The sequence below is a fragment of the Rutidosis leptorrhynchoides genome, chromosome 3 (genome assembly GCF_046630445.1).
Source record: "Rutidosis leptorrhynchoides isolate AG116_Rl617_1_P2 chromosome 3, CSIRO_AGI_Rlap_v1, whole genome shotgun sequence".
Taxonomy (NCBI): domain Eukaryota; kingdom Viridiplantae; phylum Streptophyta; class Magnoliopsida; order Asterales; family Asteraceae; genus Rutidosis; species Rutidosis leptorrhynchoides.
In genome coordinates this window covers 397967011-397977152 of record NC_092335.1, presented here as the reverse complement: position 1 = coordinate 397977152, position 10142 = coordinate 397967011, and positions in this window count along the sequence as shown.

Sequence of the window (10142 nt, the reverse complement as noted above, 5' to 3'; positions counted from 1 at the left end):
CCCAATTTTAGTAATTAGCCCAACATCATGATTACTTCGTTTTAAATAAGCATAATAATAACTTAGCTACGAGACATTAATGTAAAAAGGTTGAACATAACTTACAATGATTAAAAATAGCGTAGCGTTACACGGACAGAATTTCGACTTACACCCTTACAACATTCGCTAACATACCCTTATTATTATAATTAAAATTAAAATTAAAATATAAATTATATATATATATATATATATCGTTTACGTATGATAAGAAGAAAAAAAGATTATGAATTGCGATCAGAATTCGGTTGCTTTTATAGAAAAAGTTGATTTTTGGGGCTCCGCGACTCGCGGTGATTTTGGCCTTCAAACTCCGCGAGTCGCGGAGAATGAATTTACAGCTCAGTCCTTGGAGTCTTTCTCTGTCGACGGTTTTATTTATAAATATAATATATATATAATTAATATAATTAATTATATATTATATTATATTTATATGCATAGTTAACTTGTAATTTTTAGTCCGTTGCGTCGAGCGTTAAGAGTTGACTCTGGTCCCGGTTCCGGATTTTCGAACGTCCTCGCGTACAATTTTATATTTTGTACTTTGCGTTTTGAATCTTGTACTCTTGTAATTTCGAGACGTTTCTTATCAATAATTGGAACCTCTTTGATTGTCTTTTGTTCTTTTGAGCTTTTTGGTCGTTTGCGTCTTCAATTCGTCGAATCTGTCTTTTGTCTTCACCTTTTATTATTTAAACGAATATCACTTGTAAATAGAACAATTGCAACTAAAAGCTTGTCTTTCTTGAGGAATAATGCTATGAAATATATGTTCGTTTTTAGCATTATCAGTAATCATTCAATAATTCAATCCACCTACGCTGCCTCATATTCAGTTGTTTCTGATTAAATATGTGTTGAAGACTTTTGTGGTCAGTATATATAATACTTTTGACCCCATATAAGTAGTGCCTCCAAGTCTTTAATGCAAAAACAACCGCGCCTAATTCCAAATCATGCATCGTATAATTTTGCTCGTGAATCTTCAATTGTCTAGACGCATAAGCAATCACCTTCGTCCGTTGCATTAATACACAACCGAGACCTTGCTTTGATGCGTCACAATAAATCACAAAATCATCATTCCCTTCAGGCAATGACAATATAGGTGCCGTAGTTAGCTTTTTCTTCAATAATTGAAACATCTTTTCTTGTTCATCCTTCCATTCAAATTTCTTCCCTTTATGCGTTAATGCAGTCAAGGGTTTTGCTATTTTGGAGAAATCTTGGATGAATCTTCTGTAGTAACCAGCCAATCCTAAAAATTGACGTATATGCTTCGGAGTTTTTTTGGGTTTCCCACTTTTCAACGGTTTCGATCTTTGCCGGGTCTACCTGGATACCTTCTTTGTTCACTATGTGACCGAGGAATTGAACTTCTTCCAACCAAAATGCACACTTTGAAAACTTAGCATACAGTTTTTCTTTCCTCAATACTTCTATCACTTTTCTCAAATGTTCTTCGTGCTCTTGATCATTCTTTGAGTAAATAAGTATGTCATCGATGAAAACAATGACAAACTTCTCAAGATATGGCCCACACTCGGTTCATAAGGTCCATGACCACAGCTGGTGCGTTAGTCAATCCAAACGGCATAACCATTAACTCGTAATGACCATAACGCGTCCTAAAAGCAGTTTTTGGAATATCATCCTCCTTTACTCGCATTTGATGATATCCAGAACGTAAATCGATCTTCGAATAAATTGACGAGCCTTGTAGTTGATCAAATAAGTCGTCAATTCTCGGCAGTGGATAACGGTTTTTGATGGTAAGTTTGTTCAACTCTCTATAGTTAATACACAACCTAAATGTACCATCCTTCTTCTTGACAAACAAAACAGGAGCTCCCCATGGTGATGTGCTTGGTCGAATGAAACCACGTTCTAATAGTTCTTGCAGTTGGCTTTGCAGTTCTTTCATCTCGCTGGGTGCGAGTCTATAAGGAGCACGAGCTATTGGTGCAGCTCCTGGTACAAGATCTATTTGAAATTCAACAGATCGATGTGGAGGTAGTCCCGGTAATTCTTTCGGAAATACATCGGGAAATTCTTTTGTGATGGGAACATCATTGATGCTCTTTTCTTCAGTTTGTACTTTCTCGACGTGTGCTAGAACAGCATAGCAACCTTTTCTTATTAGTTTTTGTGCCTTCAAATTACTAATAAGATGTAGCTTCATGTTGCCCTTTTCTCCGTACACCATTAAGGGTTCTCCTTCTTCTCGTACAATGCGAATTGCATTTTTATAACATATGATCTCTACTTTCACCTTCTTCAGCCAGTACATGCTAACTATTACATCAAAACTCCCTAACTCTACTGGTATCAAATCAATCTTAAATATTTCGCTACTCAGTTAAATTTCTCGATTCCGGCATATATTATCTGCTGAAATTAATTTACCGTTTGCTAATTCGAGTAAAAATTTACTATCCAACGGCGTCAATGGACAACTTAATTTAGCACAAAAATCTCTACTCATATAGCTTCTATCCGCACCCGAATCAAATAAAACGTAAGCAGATTTATTGTCAATAAGAAACGTACCCGTAACAAGCTCCGGGTCTTCCTGTGCCTCTACCGCATTAATATTGAAAACTCTTCCGCGGCCTTGTCCATTCGTGTTCTCCTGGTTCGGGCAATTTCTAATAATGTGGCCCAGTTTTCCACATTTATAACAAACTACATTGGCATAACTTGCTCCGACACTACTTGCTCCGCCATTACTCTTTCCGACACCATTTGTTCCTTTCATTCTATTAACCCCTGGTCCGTAGACCTCACACTTCGCCGCGCTATGACCATTTCTTTTACACTTGTTGCAAAATTTGGTGCAGAACCCCGAGTGATACTTTTCACACCTTTGGCATAGCTGCTTCTGATTGTTGTTGTTGTTGCGGTTATTATTGTTGTTGGGATGATTGTTGTAGTTGTTGTTGTTGTTGTTGTTGTTGTTGTTGGGCCGTTTGTTGTAGTTGCGATTGATGTTGCGATTGTTGGGATAATTGTTGCAATTATTGTTGTAATTGCTGTTGTTGTTGTATTGGTGATTCTTATCACCGTTTTCCTCCCACTTTCTTTTGACTTGCTTCACATTAGCCTCTTCAGCAGTCTGTTCTTTAATTCTTTCTTCAATCTGGTTCACTAGTTTGTGAGCCATTCTACATGCCTGTTGTATGGAGGCGGGCTCGTGTGAACTTATATCTTCTTGGATTCTTTCCGGTAATCCTTTCACAAACGCGTCGATCTTCTCTTCCTCATCTTCGAATGCTCCCGGACACAATAGGCACAATTCTGTGAATCGTCTTTCGTACGTGGTAATATCAAATCCTTGGGTTCGTAACCCTCTAAGTTCTGTCTTGAGCTTATTGATCTCGGTTCTGGGACGGTACTTCTCGTTCATCAAGTGCTTGAATGCTGACCACGGTAGTGCGTACGCATCGTCTTGTCCCACTTGCTCTAGATAGGTATTCCACCATGTTAACGCAGAACCTGTGAAGGTATGCGTAGCGTACTTCACTTTGTCCTCTTCAGTACACTTACTTATGGCAAACACCGATTCGATCTTCTCGGTCCACCGTTTCAATCCGATCGGTCCTTCGGTTCCATCAAATTCTAAAGGTTTGCAGGCAGTGAATTCTTTGTAGGTGCATCCTACACGATTTCCTGTACTGCTAGATCCAAGGTTATTGTTGGTATGTAGCGTAGCCTGTACTACGGCTATGTTTGAAGCTAGAAAAGTACGGAATTCCTCTTCATTCATATTCACGGTGTGTCGAGTAGTCGGTGCCATTTCCTTCAAAATAGTCAAATGGAACAAGTTAATCATACAGAATATTAAGAGTAGTTAATAGTATTTCGTAGCATAATATGAACTCATTTATAAAAGCTTTTTCTTCATATTAGCGTTTTATAAGTTTAAATTCGGGTAGTACCTACCCGTTAAGTTCATACCTAGTAGCTAATATACAATTCAACTACTACAATTCTATATGAAAAACTGATTATAATAATATTTCGCGTTCAAACTTTTATACAACATTTTACAAACTTACAATACCGCTTATTTTACATAAAGCATGAAATATAGCACACAATAACTTTGATACAAGATAGTTGTGAAGATAATTCTAGCTAGTACACAAGTCGTTCAGCAAAGGCAATAAAGACACGTAATTCATACGTCCAGAAATAAGTCATGCATTCTGGTTTTACTAGGACTACTTCCCATCCTTGGTCTTGTGGAACATAACCGTTATGGCCGTTGATAAGACAGCGTGTTGTAACATCGTCAAACGGATGAGGGTTACGTAATGTCCAACAGTCCCGTAACAATCTAAAAACCTCATTTCTTACCCCAATTACCGACTCCGTCACTTGTGGAAACGTTTTGTTTAATAGTTGTAGCCCGATGTTCTTGTTCTCACTTTGGTGAGAAGCGAACATTACTAATCCGTAAGCATAACATGCTTCTTTATGTTGCATGTTAGCCGCTTTTTCTAAATCACGAAGTCCAATATTCGGATATATTGAGTCAAAATAATTTCTTAACCCATTGCGTAAAATAGCATTTGGGTTCCCCGCAATATATGCGTCAAAGTAAACACATCGTAACTTATGGATTTCCCAATGTGATTGTAATGACCCGAAAATTTGCGACTAAATTTAAACTTAATCTTTAAAGGATTAATGATTTCGACACGATAAACAAAGTCTGTAAAACTGAATCTCAAAATTTTTGAATTACTTTTATATATTTAAATACCCTTCGGTTGTTTTCGACGATTCGCGAACAATTATATGTAAATAGATACATATATACTATAACATGAAAAGGTAACAATGTATTAATTGTTTGATACCGTACATTAAACTTATTGGTTTAAATATCTATTTGAATGTATATGATAAGTTGAAATATTTATTATTAAAATTTATTTATAAATAACTTCCAATGTGTATTTAAAAACTGATTTATGTATATTAAAAAGATATATACATATATATAATAAACGATAGTAACATTCGTTTATTGATTCAATTGATATTTAGATAAGTTAACTAAAGCGTTTAAGATGAACCAGTTAAACACTAATTTGTTACAGTGTTTTCAAATTGACACATTACTCAAAATGCTACAGTGTTTTCGAAAATCACTATTTGCTACTGTGAAATTGACTTTGCTACAGTGAATTGCTACAGTAAAATTTGACTTTGCTACAGCAACTTTGCTACAGTAAACGCTATTATAAAAATGTATTTTAACAAATAGCGAGACGATGATTTATAGAAGTAAATGACCAAAACACTCGAAAGTTTAAGATACACTTTGAGTGATATAATTAAGGGATAATTTAAGGCTATTGATAAGGCTAAAAAGGAACATATATTTCATAGCATTATCCCCCAAGAAAGACAGGATTTTAGTTGTAATTGTTCCATATTCAAGTAATATTCGTTTATATTTAATAAGTGCAAAGACAAAAGGCGAAAACGAAGAATTGAAGACGGAAAGGTCCAAAATGCTCAAATGTACAAGATACAATTAAAAAGGTTCAAATTATTGATGAAGAACGTCTAAAAAATGACAAGAGTACAAGTTGCGGAACGCAAAGTACACGATATAAAATAGTACGCAAGGACGTCTGAAAATCCGGAACCGGGACCCGAGTCAAGAAGAAACGCCCGACGCAACGGACCAAAAATATCTAGTCTACTATGCACAAGAATAAAATATAATATATAAATAATTATATTAATTATTTATATATTTATATTTATTTTATATTATGTCGACAAGCTAGGAGCCAAAACAATGTGAGCTGTCCCTGGTCCTCATGCGAGTCGCATGGCCAGAAGGCCATTTCCATGCGAGTCGCATGACTCCAGATTTCAGGCCACATCTATAAATTTCAGTGTTTTCGCTCGATTTAAATCACACACATACACAAATATATATATACTCCATAATATTATTTATTATTTATTATTATTATTATTATTATTATTATTATTATTATTATTATTATTATTATTATTATTATTATTATTAATAAGATTATTATTAATCTTATTATTTTTTATTATTATTAGTGTTATTATTTTTGCGATACAAAAATAATAATGCACAAAAAATATTACGACGGAGTGCTGTCCAAGTAATTTTCAAAACGAGTTTCCGAGCGAGCTAGAGCTAAGGAAAATATGGGTTATTGCCAAGGAAATTATGGGTAATGTTCGGGGGTATTTTTGTGAATCAAACCTCGTGTTTATCATCTCCGATGCGTCTACGTGCTTTCCTGCAATATTGTATATCAATATTAAACTGTGAGTTTCATATGATCCCTTTTTCAAACTATATTTTTGGGCTGAGAATACATGCGCAGTTTTATAAACTGTTTTACTAAATGGATACAAATACTAAAACTGATTTTGTGTGAGTTTCATAAGATCCCTTTTACTCTCTACATTTTTGGGCTGAGAATACATGCAAATGCTTTATTAACCGATATACAATATTTATATGCGTGAGTTTCATTTGCTCCCTTTTTAATTGCTTTTGAAATCTATATTTTTGGGCTGAGAATACATACACTTTATTTTAAACGCAATGGATACAAGTACATATTAAATTCTACACTGAGTTTGAACCGAAAATCCCTTAGCTTTGGTAACTAGTAACTACCGGTTATAAGAACTGGTGGGCGCGAGTAGTTATATATGGATCCATAGGGCTTGACATCCCCGTCCGAGCTAGAGCGCTAGCCTTTTAACGGACGTATGCTATTTGAGAAGCGTACACGTTGGTTTGCGTGTATTATTAAGATGATTATACAAAGGGTACAAATTATATAAACGTTAAAGTTTAGTTACCAGGGTGCTCAATTTTGTAGAACTGATTGATAAACGTTTCGGATGAAACAACTGAAATCTTGTGATCCACCTTTTATGTAAAACCTATTGATAAACGTTTTGAATAAAACAACTGAACTTTTGTAATCTACATTGATATACGGATTATGTGTAATATTAAAACTATGAACTCACCAACCTTTGTGTTGACACTTGAAGCATGTTTATTCTCAGGATTCTAGAAGTCTTCCGCTGTTTGCTTATACGTGATACAAGATATGTGCTTGGAGTCATACATGCTATATACAAGAAACTTGCATTCACCAAACCATTACCATGTATCTTATTTTGACTGTATTGTCAACAGGTGTATTATTGTAAACCATTAAATGGTGATTGTCTATACGTAGAAATCATCAGATGTTAAAAACCTGGAATTTATATATTCATTTATGAAATACCTTTTCAAACGAATACAATGTTACAAAATGTATCACATAGAGGTCAAATACCTCACAATGAAATCAATGAATGACGTGTTCGTCCATATGTATTTGGAGCGATCGTCACAGTGATATCCCCCATCTTTCGAACGAAAGCCTTTTATAAATCAAGGCATTCTTGGAACGTTCTTCGAATGTCTTACAAACTGATCTCGCCTTAAATAGTTGTGCCGAAGAATTCTGACCGACTCTAGACAAGATTTCATCAATCATGTCTCCGGGTAGGTCTCTTAAAATATTGGGTTGTCTATCCATTTTGTGTTTTTATACTGTAAAATAGACAAGAGTTAGATTCATAAAAAAAATACTTATTAATATAAGCAATTTTTACATATATCATAAAGCATAAGCACACTATATTACATATATTACACCACACGAATACAACTATCTTATTCCGACTCGCTTGTTGCTTCTTCTTCGGTTTTGGTTCGTTTTGCCAAGTTTCTAGGGATATATGATGTTCCCTTAATACGAGCCGTCGTTTTCCACATTGGTTTAGAAAAACCTGGTGGTTTAGAGGTTCCCGGGTCATTGTTACAACTTAAGGACTTTGGGGGTTGACGATACATATAAAGTTCATCGGGGTTGGAATTAGATTTCTCTATTTTTATGCCCTTTCCCTTATTATTTTCTTTTGCCTTTTTAAATTCAGTTGGGATAATTTCTATAACATCATCGGAATTCTCGTCGGAATCCGATTCATCGGAGAATTGGTAATCCTCCCAATATTTTGCTTCCTTGGCGGAAACACCATTGACCATAATTAACCTTGGTCGGTTGGTTGAGGATTTTCTTTTACTTAACCGTTTTATTATTTCCCCCACCGGTTCTATTTCTTCATCCGGTTCCGATTCTTCTTCCGGTTCCGATTCTTCTTCCGGTTCCGACTCTTCTTCCGGTTCCTCTTCGGGAACTTGTGAATCAGTCCACGAATCATTTCAATTTACATTTGACTCTTCATTATTATTAGGTGAGTCAATGGACTTGTTCTAGAGGTAGACATCTATCACATAATATCAAACGTGTTAAGAGATTAATATATCACATAATATTCACATGTTAAAAATATATAGTTTCCAACAAAATTTGTTAAGCAATCATTTTTCAAGTAAACACGGTCGAAGTCCAGACTCACTAATGCATCCTAACAAACTCGATAAGACACACTAATGCAAAATTCTGGTTCTCTAAGACCAACGCTCGGATACCAACTGAAATGTCCCGTTCTTATTGATTAAAAACGTTCCATATTAATTGATTTCGTTGCGAGGTTTTGACCTCTATATGAGACGTTTTTCAAAGACTGCATTCATTTTTAAAACAAACCATAACCTTTATTTCATAGATAAAGGTTTTAAAAAGCTTTACGTAGATTATCAAATAATGATAATCTAAAATATCCTGTTTACACACGACCATTACATAATGGTTTACAATACAAATATGTTACAACAAAATAAGTTTCTTGAATGCAGTTTTTACACAATATCATACAAGCATGGACTCCAAATCTCGTCCTTATTTAAGTATGCGACAACGGAAGCTCTTAATAATCACCTGAGAATAAACATGCTTAAAACGTCAACAAAAATGTTGGTGAGTTATAGGTTTAACCTATATATATCAAATCATAATAATAGACCACAAGATTTCATATTTCAATACACATCCCATACATAGAGATAAAAATCATTCATATGGTGAACACCTGGTAACCGACATTAACAAGATGCATATATAAGAATATCCCCATCATTCCGGGACACCCTTTGGATATGATATAAATTTCGAAGTACTAAAGCATCCGGTACTTTGGATGGGGTTTGTTAGGCCCAATAGATCTATATTTAGGATTCGCGTCAATTAGGGTGTCTGTTCCCTAATTCTTAGATTACCAGACTTAATAAAAAAGGGGCATATTCGATTTCGATAATTCAACCATAGAATGTAGTTTCACGTACTTGTGTCTATTTTGTAAATTATTTATAAAACCTGCATGTATTCTCATCCCAAAAATATTAGATTTTAAAAGTGGGACTATAACTCACTTTCACATATTTTTACTTCGTCGAGCAGTAAGACTTGGCCACTGTTGATTCAAGAACCTATAACAATATATACATATATATTAAAGTATGTTCAAAATATATTTACAACACTTTTAATATATTTTGATGTTTTAAGTTTATTAAGTCAGCTGTCCTCGTTAGTAACCTACAACTAGTTGTCCACAGTTAGATGTACAGAAATAAATCAATAAATATTATCTTGAATCAATCCACGACCCAGTGTATACGTATCTTAGTATTGATCACAACTCAAACTATACATATTTTGGAATCAACCTCAACCCTGTATAGCTAACTTCAACATTCACATATAGAGTGTCTATGGTTGTTCCGAAATATATATAGATGTGTCGACATGATAGGTCGAAACATTGTATACGTGTCTATGGTATCTCAAGATTACATAATATACAATACAAGTTGATTAAGTTATGGTTGAAATATATTTGTTACCAATTTTCACGTAGCTAAAATGAGAAAAATTATCCAATCTTGTTTTACCCATAACTTCTTCATTTTAAATCCGTTTTGAGTGAATCAAATTGCTATGGTTTCATATTGAACTCTATTTTATGAATCTAAACAGAAAAGTATAGGTTTATAGTCAGAAAAATAAGTTACAAGTCGTTTTTGTAAAGGTAGTCATTTCAGTCGAAAGAACGACGTC